Source organism: Oncorhynchus mykiss, chromosome 17 (assembly GCF_013265735.2).
Source record: "Oncorhynchus mykiss isolate Arlee chromosome 17, USDA_OmykA_1.1, whole genome shotgun sequence".
Lineage (NCBI taxonomy): Eukaryota > Metazoa > Chordata > Actinopteri > Salmoniformes > Salmonidae > Oncorhynchus > Oncorhynchus mykiss.
Window position 1 is genome coordinate 80,896,458 of NC_048581.1, and position 20,306 is coordinate 80,916,763.

At 41.9% G+C, this 20,306-nt stretch overlaps 1 pseudogene; it reads left to right on the forward strand.

The window, feature by feature from the left end:
• Positions 1–20,306, forward strand: part of LOC110494684 — a 45,521-nt pseudogene that overhangs the window by 4,250 nt on the left and 20,965 nt on the right.

The following is a 20,306-nucleotide window of genomic DNA, read 5'->3' on the forward strand; positions in this document are numbered from 1 at the left end:
AAACATGCACACAACAGTATTCATACCTTTGGTTTTTGTGGTAAATGTTCATGAAAAAAACTGTTTTGATAATGGTTTTCATACACATAGTTTGTCCATAATTGTAGAGAATGGTACATGTGATTGTCACGCCCTGGTCTAAGTATTTTGTGTTTTTCTTCATGTATTGGGTCAGGCCAGGGTGTGGCATGGGGTTTTTGTATTGTGGTGTGTTTTGTCTTGGGGTTTTGGTGTGTATGTATTGGGATTGTAGCTAGTGGGGTGATCTAGCAAGGTCTATGGCTGTCTGGAGTGGTTCTCAATCAGAGGCAGGTGTTTATCGTTGTCTCTGATTGGGAACCATATTTAGGCAGCCATATTCTTTGAGTTTGTCGTGGGTGATTGTCCTTAGTGTTCTGATGTCCTTGTTCGGTGTTAGTTTACACAAGTATAGGCTGTTTCGGTTTTCATTACATTTATTGTTTTGGTAGTGTTAGTATTTAGATTCGTGTTTCTTTATTATTTAAATAAACATGGATTGCAATAGCCACGCTGCATTTTGGTCCGACTCTCCTTCTCACCAAGAAAACCGTTACAGTGATCTGCATAACATACCACAATTGGCATGGTATCATCATCAAACCATATCAATTTAGATCATACAAGGGACAAACCTTACCTTAAATTGAGATCTTTACATTTTCAGTTAAGTGCTATCCTTTCAAATTCAAATGTTTCAGTTGGGCAGTTAGGTTTCTGCAAGAACCCCCACTAACTAAGGAGGTTCCTCGATGAACCCCACCTCCTATGGGGTTCTTGGAAGAACCTTTTGGGGGCCATTTTCAGTGCCAAGAACCCTAAGGTTGTCACGCCCTGACCTTAGATATCACTGTTTTCTTTATATTTTGGTTAGGTCAGGGCGTGACTAGGGTGGGTACGCTAGTTTTTGTATTGTCTAGGTTTTTTCTAAATCTATGGTGGCCTGATATAGTTCCCAATCAGAGGCAGCTGTTTATCGTTGTCTCTGATTGGGGATGATATTTAGTTAGCCATTTTCCCTTTGGTGTTTGTGGGATCTTGTCTATGTGTAGTTGCCTGTCAGTACTCGTTTGTATAGCTTCATGTTGTTATTTTGTTAGTTTGTTCAGTGTTCATTCTTTTAATAAATAAGAATGTACACATACCACGCTGCGCCTTGGTCCGATCCTTATAACGAACGTGACGAAGGTTCTTCAAAGAACTTTGAGGATCTTAGAAGAACCCTTGTTGAACCCCTCATTTTTAGAGTGCTCAGGGGCTCCCGAGTGGCGCAGTGATCTAAGGCACTGCATCTCAGTGCTAGAGGTGTCACTACAGATCCTGGTTCAATTACAGGCTGTATCACATCCAGCTGTGATTGGGAGTCCCATAGGTGGCACACAACTGGCCCAGCGTCATCCGGGTTAGGCCGTCATTGTAAATAATATTTTTTTCTTAACTGACTTGCCTAGTTAAATAAATAAATAAATAAAAATACAGAGGGTAGGGGTGGTAATGTTCTCTAGTTACGCCGTAATTGGCTCAGTGTTCTGTCACTCATGGGGACACTATGTCACTGCAGAATCTACAGGGAGAGCTATAAAGTTCAAGCCCCTTGGGTGCTGTCATAGATTTACATTAGAAGTGCCCATCCAGCATGACTTCCGCTGCTTTCAAAATAACTGGAAACTTGGAACTGGAAAATCTCAGACTTCAGTGATTTCAAGACAACTGGGAACTCTGGGGGGGGAAAGAAAATACGTTGTGAACGGTCATCCAAATCTGAATTCCAAGTTGGGAACTCTGGCCTCTTTCTAGAGTTCCGACCTTAAGATCCCTGACGTCATGATTCAAACTTGTTTTTTCCCGATATCCCAGTTGTCTTGAAAGCACCATAAATCCAGAGAATGGTGACAAAATTTGCCCACAAGAAGGACCACCATGCCACCTTCCTGTTCAAGTGAGCACAGCACAACAAGGGGAGTCCAAAAATGTATTGTATTCTGCCTCATAAATTATGTAATATGCCAGGGAGATACGTATACTGTAGCTAAGAAAGTAATAGTAAGTGTATGCCTAGTTAAATAAAGGCTAAATAACAAAATAAATGTAAGCTGTTAGTAACCCATGTGCCTCACCCTATTAATTTGGTCCCGTTCCCCCTCATAACTTAACCTACTGTTCTGACTTGATGGTCCACATGTAGGCTATAGCCTGTTTTAGAGAATTGTTATCATCGAGTTTTGCAAGAGATTTCATTGTCTGCTTATGTGCCCCCTTTATTTATCCTACTGTTCTAACTTGGTGTACAGGGAGAATACTGTAAGAACGGCCAATGTTCTGAATTCTGTCGCTGTACATTTCAGAAGTGCTGAACAAATAGTTATATTCACTAAGTCTGTCTTAGCTCACTCATTAATGTCTCAATCTAAATGACGGATTGCCTCTTATCTGCTCACCGTTTCCTTATGCCATAGCTTGTACATCTCAATTGTCAGTAGAAACCACATTTGTTCAAGCAAGTCAGCCATATCAGCTATGTTTTTTAAAAAGGCAGTAAATGAGGCTGAATGAACTGTTTCGCTGCCAGACAAGGCTCCGCTGATAGCCAGGTGTAGAAGTGGTAAGGATTCACTACATGGTGCTGAAAATAAAGCTCTGCTGTTGGGACAGCTTTATGTAGGCTCTAACAGTTTGTGGGCACCGTTTGTTACTGTTATAGTGTAATTAATGTATTGTTTTGCTGTCTTGTGTAGTGGCTTTGCTGGCATGCATATAATTGTTTTTGTTGAGTTTGCCCCATCAAGATTTACATGCTAAAATCGCCACTGCTCAAATCCTAGAATCCAGTGTGATTGCTGAGAAGCCTCAGGTATGATACAACTGTAACTAAATTGTGCCCCGTACTGGCAAGAGTTGGGCATTGCATTTGAATGTAGAATACTGAATCTTTTTTGCTCATCGATAAAAAAAAATCGATGAGTTTAAGCAGTTAACATCCCATGCTTAGGGCCATGTTTAAAATGCTGGGCTGGCCATTATTTTGGCTACCATGGCTATGCCACCATAAGATGACAATGCCGCCATACACAAGGCACTAGTGGTCACTGAATGGTTTGATGAGCATGAAAACAATGTAAAACATATGACATGGCCGTCTCAGTCACCAGGTCTCGACCCAATTGAACACTTTTGGGAGATTGTGGAGAGGTGCATGAGACAGCGTTGTCCACCACCATCAACAAAACACCAAATTATGTCATTTTTCATGGAAGTATGGTGTCACATCCCTCCAATAAAGTTCCAGAAACTCGTAGAATCTATGCCAATGTGCATTGAAGCTGTTCTGACTTGTGGTGACTCAAAGCCCTATAAAGACACTTTATGTTGGTGTTTCCTTTATTTTTGGCAGTTACCTGTAGATTTGAAGGTTGACATCTTTTAGGCCTTTGGAGATGAACTACGCACACCATGGTGAAATAGTGACGATGATGGGATGGTTGAAGGAAATGTACCGGCCTGTATGATGGTTAAAATAAATATACCGGCCTGTATGATGGTTGAAGGAAATGTACCGGCCTGTATGATGGTTAAAATAAATGTACCGGCCTGTATGATGGTTGAAGGAAATGTACCGGCCTGTATGATGGTTAAAATAAATATACCGGCCTGTATGATGGTTAAAATAAATATACCGGCCTGTATGATGGTTAAAATAAATATACCGGCCTGTATGATGGTTAAAATAAATATACCGGCCTGTATGATGGTTAAAATAAATATACCGGCCTGTATGATGGTTAAAATAAATATACCGGCCTGTATGATGGTTAAAATAAATATACCGGCCTGTATGATGGTTAAAATAAATATACCGGCCTGTATGATGGTTAAAATAAATGTACCGGCCTGTATGATGGTTGAAGGAAATGTACCGGCCTGTATGATGGTTAAAATAAATGTACCGGCCTGTATGATGGTTGAAGGAAATGTACCGGCCTGTATGATGGTTAAAAGAAATGTACCGGCCTGTATGATGGTTGAAGGAAATGTACCGGCCTGTATGATGGTTAAAATAAATGTACCGGCCAGTATGATGGTTGAAGGAAATGTACCGGCCTGTATGATGGTTAAAATAAATGTACCGGCCTGTATGATGGTTGAAGGAAATGTACCGGCCTGTATGATGGTTAAAATAAATATACCGGCCTGTATGATGGTTGAAGGAAATGTACCGGCCTGTATGATGGTTAAAATAAATGTACCGGCCTGTATGATGGTTGAAGGAAATGTACCGGCCTGTATGATGGTTAAAATAAATATACCGGCCTGTATGATGGTTGAAGGAAATGTACCGGCCTGTATGATGGTTAAAATAAATGTACCGGCCTGTATGATGGTTGAAGGAAATATACCGGCCTGTATGATGGTTAAAATAAATGTACCGGCCTGTATGATGGTTAAAATAAATGTACCGGCCTGTATGATGGTTAAAATAAATGTACCGGCCTGTATGATGGTTAAAATAAATGTACCGGCCTGTATGATGGTTGAAGGAAATGTACCGGCCTGTATGATGGTTAAAAGAAATGTACCGGCCTGTATGATGGTTAAAAGAAATGTACCGGCCTGTATGATGGTTGAAGGAAATGTACCGGCCTGTATGATGGTTAAAATAAATGTACCGGCCTGTATGATGGTTAAAATAAATGTACCGGCCTGTATGATTGTTGAAGGAAATGTACCGGCCTGTATGATGGTTAAAATAAATATACCGGCCTGTATGATGGTTGAAGGAAATGTACCGGCCTGTATGATGGTTAAAAGAAATGTACCGGCCTGTATGATGGTTAAAATAAATGTACCGGCCTGTATGATGGTTAAAATAAATGTACCGGCCTGTATGATGGTTGAAGGAAATGTACCGGCCTGTATGATGGTTAAAATAAATATACCGGCCTGTATGATGGTTAAAATAAATATACCGGCCTGTATGATGGTTAAAATAAATATACCGGCCTGTATGATGGTTAAAATAAATGTACCGGCCTGTATGATGGTTAAAATAAATATACCGGCCTGTATGATGGTTAAAATAAATATACCGGCCTGTATGATGGTTGAAGGAAATGTACCGGCCTGTATGATGGTTAAAATAAATGTACCGGCCTGTATGATGGTTGAAGGAAATATACCGGCCTGTATGATGGTTAAAATAAATGTACCGGCCTGTATGATGGTTAAAAGAAATGTACCGGCCTGTATGATTTCCAATTATCATCTGAATCTCTACATTTAAAATTTTAGGTCAACAAAATATTCAAAAGCAATAGCAGTGTTTTTTTACAGTGGATAATAGCTCAGAATCATTTATTGAAGGAAATATACCGGCCTGTATGATGGTTAAAGGAAATATACCAGCCTACATTTTTTTATTTACACAAAACAGTGGGATACTCATTCGACTGAGCTGAAGGACTTCCTAGTTCACAAAATAAGTTCAAAAACACTAACGGAAGAATTTGAGCTCTGATATTAGTCACTCATTGTTATTGACAACACACATGACAATAGGTTACACAAATGATAATTGGGCAACTATCAAATAACCATATACACAGTCATTTTTTAGAGAACTTACATTGATTGTATATTGCTGTGATTCAGAAACAGACCCCTGGTGTCTTCACGCCACATACTCATACAGTCTGTGCTGTGGTCAGATAAATGTTGTTAAATGCAGTGGGAAATCTGATTACAATGTGGGCACATTTATTTTCAAGCATGCTAATAGAGGATGGTATTTTTTAAGGCTGGGCTGATATGTCACATTTGGGAATGGCAAGACCCAGTAAAGCAGTACATTTAGTAAGCCTATATCTGTCAAGAAGTGCAATGTGTTTTTATTATTCATATCTACAAATGAATCCATAAACAAATGTATATTAATATACTGGCATTCTTTATAAAGGGGTGGTTTATAATTAAGTTATTATTAATTTAAAGATGGTTTATAATAAATGAAAACAAATGGTTAAAATGGTGTACTTATTTGGTGCTTGTAGAATAGTGAGAATTTTCAACCAGTTTTAAACTACCCCTTTACAAATCCTTTTATGTTTTACATTCAGAGATTTAGAGAGGGAATAAAGAAGTCAAGACTGAATAGAGTATTAATGCATTCTGTGTATCCATGTTATAATGGTTACGATGCATCTGTTGTGCTACAGTAGTCCACTTGCCCTGTATGGACGATCAGTTCTTCAAAGAGGGCGCCTTTTCTTTTCGGAATCGCAACTTCATGACGTTTTGGGCAATCATGTGATTACACTCTGGTCTTTCCCAGGGTTCAGTGAGAGCTGTTTGCCCCACCCCATCTCTTTAACGCTTTCTATCTCAATGTACAATTCTCAGAGAAAAGGACAAAAATGCATATAAATACTTCAAATAAACTAATCTATTCACATTTATGCAAGAGCAGATCTGGCCTTTACATGAAAAAATAACTGCCATCGTTGGATTAATTGTTATATTGGCCTACCGCGGTATGTTCATATATCGATATGCACATATATCCAGGCTTAGGCTACCATACGAATTCAAAAGGAATACAAAGCTTAGACTGACAGCGGGCTCTACCCACGAGAAAAACAAGAAAATAACGAATGATTTTCATAAATATACCTGAATCGGGGAAATTGCATTGCATACAACAAAACCTACTGAAGGCAATGTTCGCCTAGAAAAGCTTACCGATGTGAGGAGAAATACAAATTACATCGGTAAAGAAAAAGACCGAGAGAAGGGCCTTTTTGATCTGGACAAACCCCAAAAGCAGCCAACATCTGTGACGAGGAGGGGAATTAAATTAATATCATTGACTAAAACAGGATATATTTGACAAAGTTACAACAAAAACGTTTTGTCTTGGATTTAAAATACATTCGGATGAAGAAGGAAACCCTGCATAATCATCCACATGCTGTCATTTTAGTGGAAATATTCATATTTTTTTATCCACCCTCTGTATCTGCTTTGCCTGTCACGCTGGGGCTGAGGACGGATTGAACAAGAAAAAGGGAAATACGCAAATGTTTTGAATGGCAGTAGTCAGAATTCTACGAGTGAAACCAATGATGGATTCTAGATGAGACATTTGCTAGAATTCAGTGTGGATTCCAGCTCTACGACAACTCGAGATCATTTATGTACATTGTAACGCTGAAGGATAATATTCAACACTGAAATGAATCTTGATGACTATATTGCGGATTTACAGTGAAAACATTATATGAATCAACTGTCTGAGAGGGCGGCCTGAGTGTCGTGATTAGCACCACCACTCTGTTCTCACTGAATAATCTATTGTAGCCGGCAGATATTTAACACTAATAACTGTGATAAAGGCTACGGCTTGGTTGGTCTTGATCTTCCGCCGGTTTTTAGTCTGCAACTGGCAATACAGATGTCACCCATCTTGAGCAAGGTGTCTTTCTCTTGGCCCAATCTAGGAATCTAGAAATTATTTATTATATGAATCCCCCCTCCCCCGAACCTTTTTATTGGGTTTTTGGGAAGATGGGTTGTCTGGGCAATAGTAAATCGGAAGACCAACGTAATGAGGAGAAGACACAGAGGGAAGCTAACAAAAAGATAGAGAAACAGCTTCAAAAAGACAAACAGATTTACCGAGCTACTCACCGGCTTCTGCTATTAGGTAGGTTTCTGACATTGGTTAAGTGTTCATGCCATGTTTAATGTGGGCATCCCTGCCATATACCTATTGTGGCATTTGAGGATGACAAGGGTCTGACGTGGTAAATGACCGTATTGTATGTAGGCCCATGTTCTTCCTGGGCAGTCTATTAAACCAAGACTCTTCCATTTGTTTTATTGTAATGGGGTTTACGTGTGGTTTTGCTGTCATTTTCGATAGGACTTTGTTCTTGTAAAAGACTTACACTGACAATACGTGTGTCAATGCACACCTGTCATTTCAAGCAGCTGTTCATGAAAAGCCACCAAAAGGATTTGTACCCTTATTTTGCAACATTGTTGCATATGATGCCATCTGACTAGTGGAATTATTGCTTGTGGTGTAAGCCTAGCAATGTGTGTCTATATGCCTGACTTTGGAAGAGTAACCTATATATTATAGTCCTCAGAAATGTGAGTTTTCATCATCATGCACTACGTTTTCCTTGGAGTGCTTTTAATCATAATCGTTGCTAATACCAGGACTGATTTATTTGACAGTAGGCCTAGAGTAATCAAGATGTTCCTAGTCCTACCTATGTAATAACACTGTAATTACTCAAGTAACACCATTGTATTAGCGTGTTGTTTCATAGTAATTGCTTTATAATGGTATAGTAATGGAGTTATTCCAATTACACAGGGCTGGCTCTAGGATTTAAAGGCCCTAAGCAAGATTTGGTTGGGTGACCCCCACACCCACACCTCATGGAAAACCATTTTAGAAGCCCCCCTCTTGCCAGTGGAGAGAGAAAGTGTAGTTTTAAAGTTCATATCCTGCAATTCTACACGTTTTGCCATGGAGCATAGATAACATGTTGCAGTTTTAAAGGCCCAGTGCAGTCAAAAACATGATTTTCTAGTGTTTTATATATATTTCCACACTGAGGTTAGAATAATACTGTGACATTGTGAACATGATGATAATGGCCCTTTTACTGTTTAAAAAGACTCCCTGAAATTTCAACCTGGTTTGGTGGGATTGAGCTTTGGGGTAAATAAGAAAGATAAAAAACAGAGTTCCAAACTTCTCTGCCAATAAAAGCTCATTTTCTTTTTTCCCCTCCCTAAGACCACTCCCAAACAGTCCTAGCAAAATTGCTTGAGAAATGGCTCTTTGCTAAGAAGCTATTCTTTTGTTTATTTTTGACCATTTTAAATGAAAACAATCACAGTAAGGTAGTTATTTGTTACACAGAATTATTTGATATTGAGATAAAAACGTCTGTATAGTTAGCAAGTTTTCTGCAATTCTACACATTTTGCCATGGGACAGAGACATTTCCTGCAATTCTACAAAATGTTTCTTAATATGATATCTGACTGAGAGTGACTAACAAAATCAATGGTGGCTCCGGAGGTCAGGACCTCTGGGCACATGCCATACGTGCCCGGCCAGCCGGTAATCGGCCATGATTACAACAAGTTTGGATAGCTGGCTAGACTAACTACTGATCTTTTCCTTTAATTGGCTTGATTTGGTAGGCTCATCTTTTGGAGCAATTTAATCCTCATTGGTTTTACAAACCACATGAAATCACGTTCTATGTTTTTGACGTTACAGTATTAGGCCTAATAATAATACAGACATTGATTCTAGTCTGAAGTGACAATGACTAGGGTCCCTATTAACTTATCCAACAACAACATTCTTCATTCACTAAAATAATTCACATTCTTTGGATACATTAATTCAACAAAAGTATGTTCACCATACAAAATAAATGTAAAAGCTGCATATTTATTCCAATTCATTTTTTTTGTTGCTGCACAGTAAGAATGTGTTTGACCGGATCCCGGAAACCTGGTTACCATTTGGGATTTTATAGGGGCCTAGGTATTTATGACAAGTCTACCTAGTCAACTCGCTACATTATTGGTGTGTTTTTCCCTTGGAGAGAAGTAAAAAAAAAAAAAAAGAAGATGCTCAGGCCCATGTTAGGATCTGGTCTGTTTGCTTTTCATTTTCATTTAGCATGTAGCATGCTGTTAGCACGAAGGAGCAGCGTTTGTTCTCTCCGTTCCTCAATGTGTGGGGAATGACTGTTCCGAATATCCCCGAATGTTCCCAGCATTCCATGTTCCGTGGTTAGTGGACAGTCATCACTAGAGGTTAGGATTTCTTCCTAACCTTATTATCTGACCAGGAAACACTCTGGGACCTAGTTGTAGTAGGTCATAACTTGGTTGAACACTGAAGTAATGTGTGATTTGCATGCCTAGAATTTAGCTCAAGGGAATTGATATCGCCCTAAAGAGACCACTGTCAAGTGAGGTGTTTTTTGAAAGGTCTTTAGATTTATCTTCCTGTTCTCTCTGTTTGCAGGTGCTGGTGAATCTGGGAAGAGCACGATAGTTAAACAAATGCGAATATTGCATGTGAATGGCTTCAACGCAGAGTAAGTATTATTTCCCCTCATTTCATAAATCTTTGCAGAACCGTGTCAAGCACTAATTATTTTCTAGGTGCCACTGAAGGCTTGGGCCGGGACGATACCAGTATAGCAATATTCTTTTCACGGAAAAACTGAAGCAGGTCAAAGTCTATGGTCCTTTTAAATAAATGTGACTCTGGATGACAAAATAATTATGCTTGCTTCCATCATTAGGGCTGTTTTCTTAAAGAAGTTAAATCCGCTTCGGGTTTTGTTGCAGGAGACAAATGAGTATCGCGATGCTGGTATCGTCGCAGCCTTACTGAAGCCCATAGGGTTCTTACTCCTTTTGTATTACACAGACTTTAAACTGGTAACCGAGGCCCTAGGATTCTCTCAGGATGATTCATTGTTTAGATTTTATACCTTTATAATCTGGGTTGTTCAAGCCCTGAATGCTGATTGGCTGACAGCCGTGGTATATCAGACCGTATACCACGGGTATGACAAAACATTTATTTTTACTGCTCTAATTACTTTGGTAACCAGTTTATAATAGCAATAAGGCACCTTGGGGGTTTGTGATAAACTCAGCAAAAAAATAAACGTCCTCTCACTGTCAACTGCGTTTATTTTCAACAAACATAACCTGTGTAAATATTTGTATGAACATAACAAGATTCAACAACTGAGACATAAACTGAATAAGTTCCACAGACATGTGACTAACAGAAATTGAATAATGTGTCCCTAAACCAGGTGGGGGTCAAACTCAAAAGTAACAGTCAGCAAATGTTGTGGCCACCAGCTGTATTTAGTACTGCAGTGCATCTCCTCCTCATGGACTGCACCAGATTTGCCAGTTCTTGCTGTGAGATGTTACCCCACTCTTCCACCAAGGCACCTGCAAGTTCCCGGACATTTCTGGGGGGAATGGCCCTAGCCCTCACCGTCCGATCCAACAGGTCCCAGACGTGCTCAATAGGATTGAGATCCGGGCTCTTCGCTGGCCATGGCAGAACACTGACATTCCTGTCTTGTAGGAAATCAAACACAGAACGAGCAGTATGGCTTGTGGCATTTTCATGCTGGAGGGTCATGTCAGGATGAGCCTGCAGGAAGGGTACCACATGAGGAGGGAGGACGCCTTCCCTGTAACGCACAGCGTTGAGCTAGCCTGCAATGACAACAAGCTCAGTCCGATGATGCTGTGACAGACCGCTCTAGACCATGACGGATCATCCACCTCCAAATCGATCCCGCTCCAGAGTACAGGCCTCGGGGTAACGCTCATTCCTTCAACGATAAACGCAAATCCGACCATCACCCCTGGTGAGACAAAACCATGACTCGTCAGAGAAGAGCACTTTTTGCCAGTCCTGCCTGGTCCAGCGATGGTGGGTTTGTGCTCATAGGCGACGTTGTTGCCAGTGATGTCTGGTGAGGTCCTATCTTACAACAGACCTACAAGCCCTCAGTCCCCAGCCACTCTCAGCCTATTGTGGACAGTCTGAGCACTGATGGAGGGATTGTGTGTTCCTGGTGTAACTCAGGCAGTTGTTGTTACCATCCTGTACCTGTGTGATGTTCGGATGTACCGATCCTGTGCAGGTGTTGTTACACGTGGTCTGCCACTGCGAGGATGATCAGCTGTCTGTCCTGTATCCCTGTAGCGCTGTCTTAGGCGTCTCACAGTACGGACATTGCAATTTATTGCCCTGGCCACATCTGCAGTCCTCATGCCTCCTTGCAGCATGCCTAAGGCACATTCATGCAGATGAGCAGGGACCCTGGGCATCTTTCTTTTGGTGTTTTTCAGAGTCAGTAGAAAGGCCTCTTTAGTGTCCTAAGTTTTCATACCAGTGACCTTAATTGCCTACCGTCTGTAAGCTGTTAGTCTTAACGACCTTTCCACAGGTGCATGTTCATTAATTGTTTATGGTTCATTGAACAAGCTTTGGAAACAGTGTTTAAACCCTTTACAATGAAGATCTGTGAAATTATTTGGATTTCTATGAATTATCTTTAATAGACATCTATCTTTAGACATGGTTCTGAAAAAGGGCAGTTTCTTTTTTTTGCAGAGTTTAAATTGCCAATATACCACAGCTAAGGGCTGTGTCTGTAAAAGGTCTGGGTGTAGCTGGTGCAGAGGAGTCAGGCGCAGGACAGCAGAGATGGAGTAATAAAAGTAACTTTACTCAAAATGACCAAATACATGTAGTAATACCAAGCCATCACAATCGGACCGAAATACATAAAACAAACATGCACAAAAACCATGGGGAAAACAGAGGGTTAAATAATGAACATGTAATTGGGGAATTGAAACCAGGTGTGTAAAACAAAGACAAAACAAATGGAAAATGAAAAGTGGATCGGCGATGGCTAGAAGGCCGGTGATGTCGACCGCCGAACGCCGCCCGAACAAGGAGAGGGACCAACTTCGGCGGAAGTCGTGACAGTGTCCAGGCATTCCACGATGCGTCGTGCATAAGAACAGCCCTTCGCCGTGGTATATTGGCCACATACCACACCCCCTCGTGGCTTATTAAATAAATAGATACTGTAGTATATGGCTTGAATGACAATCCCACACTGGCATTCACCCCAATCAGGTTGAAGAGACAAGAGGGTTCACACTTCTTTTTAACCTGGGGGTGGCATTTTCATTCCGGGTCGACCAAGTTCAGGACCACAGTCGAAACGTACAAATGCCTTTTCATAAATATTGGGGTTCAGCTTGTTTAGGGGTGAGCGCGTACCTGCCATTATCCCGTGTGGTTCAGTTGGTAGAGCATGTTACTTGCAACGCCAGGGTTGTGGCTTCGATTCCCACAGGGGACCAGTATCAATGAAAATGTACGCACTCACTACTGTAAGTCGCTCTGGATAAGAGTGTCTGCTAAATGACTCAAATGGAAATGTAGCAGCAGATACAGGTTGTTACCTTGACAACTGAATTACACATACTGATATCATCAGTGAGATCTCCTGAAGTAAGAGGCATTGTAAGTGTTGTTGTCAAATGATATGCGTACTCCAGCATACAAAATAAATAAAAAAGTGACAAGGTAGCAAGGAACAGTAAATTCACTGTGCGGGTATGTGCGAGTGTGATGGCGGACTTTGGCTAATGCATATTCACCTGTTTCTTGCAATGTAGCTACATTTTTTATTATATTGGGTGTGCAATTCCACCCCAACCCAGAGAGTATATGGGTGTTTGTCGCCAGAGACTGGGTGTTTTGTTATGACTATAGGTGAAACTGCTTGAGTTAATTGATAATATTTACAAAGTGTATTGCTCTATGAATTGCCTATTTTATAAACAGTTTTTTAAACAAGTGTTTTGCTAGATGGCACCAATTATTCAACAGATCCTTGAAATAGTTTTTGAATCGTTTGAAATCACATGCATAGCCTACTGCGTTCAGGCTAGTAGGTCTTGTAACCCTGCTCATCGAGAGAAAATGTTGACGATTTAGGTTTCACTAACTTATTTTCCCTAGCCAGTATAGTATGTCATATAGTATGCCAACATCAATACTGTAGGACCTCTCATTAAAAACAGTAATTTGCCTTAAGCTTTTGTTTCCCAACAATATGACTTCACTCAGGTTCCATTTCCGTGGATTCTCAGGTTACGTACAGTGGCTGTATTGTTAATTTTACTGGTCATGATTCTGATCATTCCACACCTTGGCTTCCCCATATGGCACAGTTGACAGGTCTTAATAAGATCAGATCAACTTTATTGTCCCAGAGGGGGCCTTTTTGTTGGACGTACAAGAACGACTGCTCCTACATGACATACGCAACATATAATACTGATCACCTCATAGAAATAGTGCAATTTAAAAACATAGTAGGCCAAAATTACATACACACACACACACACACACATCAGCCAGTCAGTCAGTCCATAGCAGGGACCGTATACAGATTGTATTGATGGTCAATTCAGGACAGTTGTTGTCCGGGTTTGTGTTCCACAGCCAGATACCCTGGTGTAGGCTATTGATAAATATATGGAGGGAGAAGATCTCTATCGTGCTTGCTTCAGTTCCGTGTGGTTGTCTCAGCCTGCCCCTCAGACTAGAATGTTGTACCTACCTACTGGAAGTTGGACAGGCAGTGCCAGTCAGTACAAGGTGCTGGAGAGTGGGATGAGGAGGACAGAAGGCGATGGGAGGTGGGGAGTGACAGAATGATAGGGAGAGTGGATGATAAGGGAGAGGAGTGGAATGGCAGTGGTGAGAAGAGATTGGTATGGCAGTTTATTTTAAACGGGGTGTTTTGAGGTCTTAGTGTGAGGAATGTAGTGGAGCCTCCTCTGTCGTACAGTGCACTGCTTTTACTCTGTCACTGAAACTCCTACATTCTATCAGCCCAGCTACACAGACTGATGAAATGCATGAAGAATGCACTATTTGTCTATCTATCCAAATTAAATTGTCTCTATCGTCCATCAATGCATGAGCCCCATAGAAAAACCATTGGCAACCATTTTTTATGGATGCAAAGTCTGTGTGGTCTGGCCCTTATTTAGTGTTTGCAGACTTCAATGAGTAAAGATTGCCATTCTTCTTTTCCATGTCAAGCATTGCTACACCTTTATGGTGATTTTGATGACATTTAGGTGGTATGCTGTTATACACTGACTTCCTCATTATCGTGATTCTAAATATCTATTTTCATGCTTCACAGGGAGAAAAAACAGAAAATTCAAGACATTAAAAACAACATAAAAGAAGCTATAGAGGTCAGTAATTGGTGCTGTTTACTGCTGATTTTCTCCCTCTTGGTTACATTGTTTACATGAGTTAGCAGTACTAGTATCCCAATAGAGGAAGTCTTTAACACATTTCAAGATTTACAAAAACATTTAAAAAATGTCTGTAGATTTTGTAAATCAAGGTTTTTCTATTTTCCTCCATTCCAGACTATCGTGACAGCCATGAGTACACTGACGCCCCCAGTCCGGTTAGCCAACCCAGCACACCAGTTCCGAATCCAATACATCCTCAACCTAGTAAATCAGAAGGATTTTGAATTTACATCGGTAAGTATTTTTCTAATTAATAATGACTTATTCTCCCTGTCATGTTGGCATGTTTCCGGGTTGTTCTCTGATGGTGCTCGTTTAGCTCAGTGGGCTAACAGACTAGTTCAAACCCTAATTGGATTCTGCAGTCTCATTCTGAGTTCTTGCCCCAAAGAAAAATGTCCACCTCAAACTGATGGAACTATGAACATTAGTCAAACTGGCTGCTAACGTGATATAGGTCTATGTGTTTGAATTTAAGGCAGGATGGAATAGACCCAGTCAGTGACTGGAGGAATAGGACCAGTCAGTGAATGGAGGAATAGGACCAGTCAGTGAATGGAGAAATAGGACCAGTCAGTGAATGGAGGAATAGACCCAGTCAGTGAATGGAGGAATAGGACCAGTCAGTGAATGGAGGAATAGGACCCGTCAGTGAATGAAGGAATAGACCCAGTCAGTGACAGGAGGAATAGACCCAGTCAGTGAATGGAGGAATAGACCCAGTCAGTGAATGGAGAAATAGGACCAGTCAGTGAATGGAGGAATAGGACCAGTCAGTGAATGGAGGAATAGGACCAGTCAGTGAATGGAGGAATAGGACCAGTCAGTGAATGGAGGAATAGGACCAGTCAGTGAATGAAGGAATAGGACCAGTCAGTGAATGGAGGAATAGACCCAGTCAGTGAATGGAGGAATAGGACCAGTCAGTGAATGGAGGAATAGGACCAGTCAGTGAATGGAGGAATAGGACCAGTCAGTGAATGGAGGAATAGACCCAGTCAGTGAATGGAGGAATAGGACCAGTCAGTGAATGGAGGAATAGGACCAGTCAGTGAATGGAGGAATAGGACCAGTCAGTGAATGGAGGAATAGGACCAGTCAGTGAATGGAGGAATAGGACCAGTCAGTGACTGGAGGAATAGGACCCGTCAGTGAATGGAGGAATAGGACCCGTCAGTGAATGAAGGAATAGACCCAGTCAGTGACAGGAGGAATAGGACCAGTCAGTGAATGGAGGAATAGGACCAGTCAGTGACTGGAGGAATAGACCCAGTCAGTGACTGGAGGAATAGGACCAGTCAGTGAATGGAGGAATAGACCCAGTCAGTGACAGGAGGAATAGGACCAGTCAGTGAATGGAGGAATAGGACCAGTCAGTGACTGGAGGAATAGGACCCGTCAGTGAATGGAGGAATAGGACCCGTCAGTGAATGGAGGAATAGACCCAGTCAGTGACAGGAGGAATAGGACCAGTCAGTGAATGGAGGAATAGGACCAGTCAGTGACTGGAGGAATAGACCCAGTCAGTGACTGGAGGAATAGGACCAGTCAGTGAATGGAGGAATAGGACCAGTCAGTGAATGGAGGAATAGGACCAGTCAGTGAATGGAGGAATAGGACCCGTCAGTGAATGGAGGAATAGGACCCGTCAGTGAATGGAGGAATAGGACCAGTCAGTGAATGGAGGAATAGGACCAGTCAGTGAATGGAGGAATAGGACCAGTCAGTGAATGGAGGAATAGACCCAGTCAGTGACTGGAGGAATAGGACCAGTCAGTGACTGGAGGAATAGGACCAGTCAGTGAATGGAGGAATAGGACCAGTCAGTGAATGGAGGAATAGACCCAGTCAGTGACTGGAGGAATAGGACCAGTCAGTGAATGGAGGAATAGGACCAGTCAGTGAATGGAGGAATAGGACCAGTCAGTGAATGGAGGAATAGGACCAGTCAGTGAATGGAGGAATAGGACCAGTCAGTGAATGGAGGAATAGACCCAGTCAGTGAATGGAGGAATAGGACCCGTCAGTGAATGGAGGAATAGACCCAGTCAGTGACTGGAGGAATAGGACCAGTCAGTGAATGGAGGAATAGGACCAGTCAGTGAATGGAGGAATAGGACCAGTCAGTGAATGGAGGAATAGGACCAGTCAGTGAATGGAGGAATAGACCCAGTCAGTGACTGGAGGAATAGGACCAGTCAGTGAATGGAGGAATAGACCCAGTCAGTGACTGGAGGAATAGGACCAGTCAGTGAATGGAGGAATAGGACCAGTCAGTGAATGGAGGAATAGGACCAGTCAGTGAATGGAGGAATAGGACCAGTCAGTGAATGGAGGAATAGGACCAGTCAGTGAATGGAGGAATAGACCCAGTCAGTGACAGGAGGAATAGGACCAGTCAGTGAATGGAGGAATAGGACCAGTCAGTGAATGGAGGAATAGACCCAGTCAGTGACTGGAGGAATAGGACCAGTCAGTGAATGGAGGAATAGACCCAGTCAGTGACTGGAGGAATAGGACCAGTCAGTGACTGGAGGAATAGACCCAGTCAGTGACAGGAGGAATAGGACCAGTCAGTGAATGGAGGAATAGACCCAGTCAGTGACAGGAGGAATAGGACCAGTCAGTGAATGGAGGAATAGGACCAGTCAGTGACTGGAGGAATAGGACCAGTCAGTGAATGGAGGAATAGGACCAGTCAGTGAATGGAGGAATAGGACCAGTCAGTGAATGGAGGAATAGACCCAGTCAGTGAATGGAGGAATAGACCCAGTCAGTGACAGGAGGAATAGGACCAGTCAGTGAATGGAGGAATAGGACCAGTCAGTGAATGGAGGAATAGGACCAGTCAGTGAATGGAGGAATAGGACCAGTCAGTGAATGGAGGAATAGGACCAGTCAGTGAATGGAGGAATAGGACCAGTCAGTGAATGGAGGAATAGGACCAGTCAGTGAATGGAGGAATAGGACCAGTCAGTGAATGGAGGAATAGGACCAGTCAGTGAATGGAGGAATAGACCCAGTCAGTGAATGGAGGAATAGACCCAGTCAGTGAATGGAGGAATAGACCCAGTCAGTGAATGGAGGAATAGACCCAGTCAGTGAATGGAGGAATAGGACCAGTCAGTGAATGGAGGAATAGCCAATAAGTTCCTTGAGGAACATCACATCAGCCATGAAAGCTACTACAGTATGGTGTCTGGCTGTTTTGTGGTTCAGTAATTAGCAGGTGTGCTCTCCTTGGGATGCTCACAATTGAATAAGGCTCTCACCTGAGAGATGCATGGCCTGTGCCTGTTAACACTGATTGTGTTTAATAACACTAAATGAGTCTGATGGGAGTTCCCCTCTGAAACACCAGGACCCTCAGGGATTCCTTCCAAACTGCCTGTTCCCAGGGTTGGCAGGCAGCTGGGTAGGCAGACAGACAGACAGGGAAACAGGCAGGATAAGCAGGCAGGCAGGATAAGCAGTTTTCCTATTCTGAATCAGAAGTTGCATCTTTAGGTGAGAGTTTGCCCCCCAATCCCCTCTTCTGTAAAACTTGTAAATATTGACTTGTGACTTCCTGTGTTATACTGATGCTAAAATGTTTATTCTACTGAGCCTTGTATTATTTCTTATTGTTGTTGCATTGTCGAGAAGGAACCTGCAAGTAAGCATTTCATTGGACGGTGTATACCATGTGTATCACATACATACGACTAAAACGTGAAACTTGGTGAGAATTTGCCCCGATGCTTTCTATAGATTTGGAGATATTTTATATGGTCTGTTGCTGTGCCAAAGTAATCTATTCGGAAACTATTCAGACCCCTTGACTTTTTCCACATTCTGTTGCGTTACAGCCTTATTCTGAAATGGATTTTAAAAATAATAATTCTCCATCAATCTACACACAATACATAATGACAAACCAAAAATTTGACATTAACATAAGTATTCAGACCCGTTACTCGGTGCTTTGTTGAAGCACCTTTGGCAGTGATTACAGCCTTGAGTCTTCTTGGGTATGACACGACAAGCTTGGCACTCCTGTATTTGGGGAGTTTTTCCCATTCTTCTCTGAAGATCCTCTCAAGCTCTGTCAGATTGGAAGGGGAGAGATTTGCTGCACAGCTATTTTCAGGTCTCTCCAGAGATGTTTGATCGGGTTCAAGTCCGGGCTCTGGCATGGCCACTCGAGGACATTCAGAGACTTGTCCTGAAGACACTCCTGCGTTGTCTTGGCTGTGTGCTTTGGGTCGTTGTCCTGTTGTTAGGTGAACCTTCACCCCAGTCTGAGGTCCTGAGTGCTCTGGAGAAGGTTTTCATCAAGGATCTCTCTGTACTTTGCTCCATTCAACTTTCACTCAATCCTGTCTAGTCTCCAAGTCACTGCTGCTGAAAAACACTCCACAGCATGATGCTACCACCACCATGCTTCACTTTAGGGATGGTGCCAGGTTTCTTCCAGATGTGACGGCAGGTAGCCTAGTGGTTAGAGCGTTGGGCCAGTAACCGAAAGGTTGCTGGATCGAATCCCCGAGCCCCTGAACAAGGCAGTTAACTCAGTTCCCTGGTAGGCCGTCATTGTAAATAAGAATTTGTTCTAGTCTAGTTAAATAAAGGTGACGCTTGGCATTCAGGCCAAAGAGTTCATCAGACCAGAGAAGTCCTTTAGGTGCCTTTTGGCAAACTCTAAGTCATGTGCATTTTACTGAAGAGTGGTTCCTGTCTGGCCACTCTACCATCGTCCTGATTGATGGAGTGGTGCAGAGATGGTTGTCCTTCTAGAAGGTTCTCCCATCTCCACAGAGCAACTCTGAGACAATTCCTTCAACCTCATGGCTTGGTTTTTGCTCTAACATTTACTGTCAACTGTGGGACCTTATAGAGGCAGGTGTGTGCCTTTCCAAATCATGTCCAATCAATTGAATTGACCATATGTGGATTCCAATCAAGTTGTAGAAACATATTAAAGGTGATCAATGGAAACATGATACACCTGAGCTCAATTTCGAGTCTCATATCTAAGGGTCTGAATACTTATGTAAATAAGGTATTTCTGTTTTTTATTTTGAATACATTTTGCAAACATTTCAAAAACCTGTATTTGTCATTATGGGGTAGATTGATGAGGATTTATTATTTATTTAATCCATTTTAGAATAAGGCTGTAATGTTAAAAAAAATGAATAAAGTCAAGGGGTCTGAATACTTTCTGAATGCACTGTATATTGTGGATTGGAATGTCTGTGGCTTCTGACTACTTTTCTGAAGCATCTAACTCATTATATTAATGTGGGTTTGTGTGTGTTTGGCCAGAGAAGACTATCTGATTGGCTGCTGCCGCCTCCTCCTCCCTC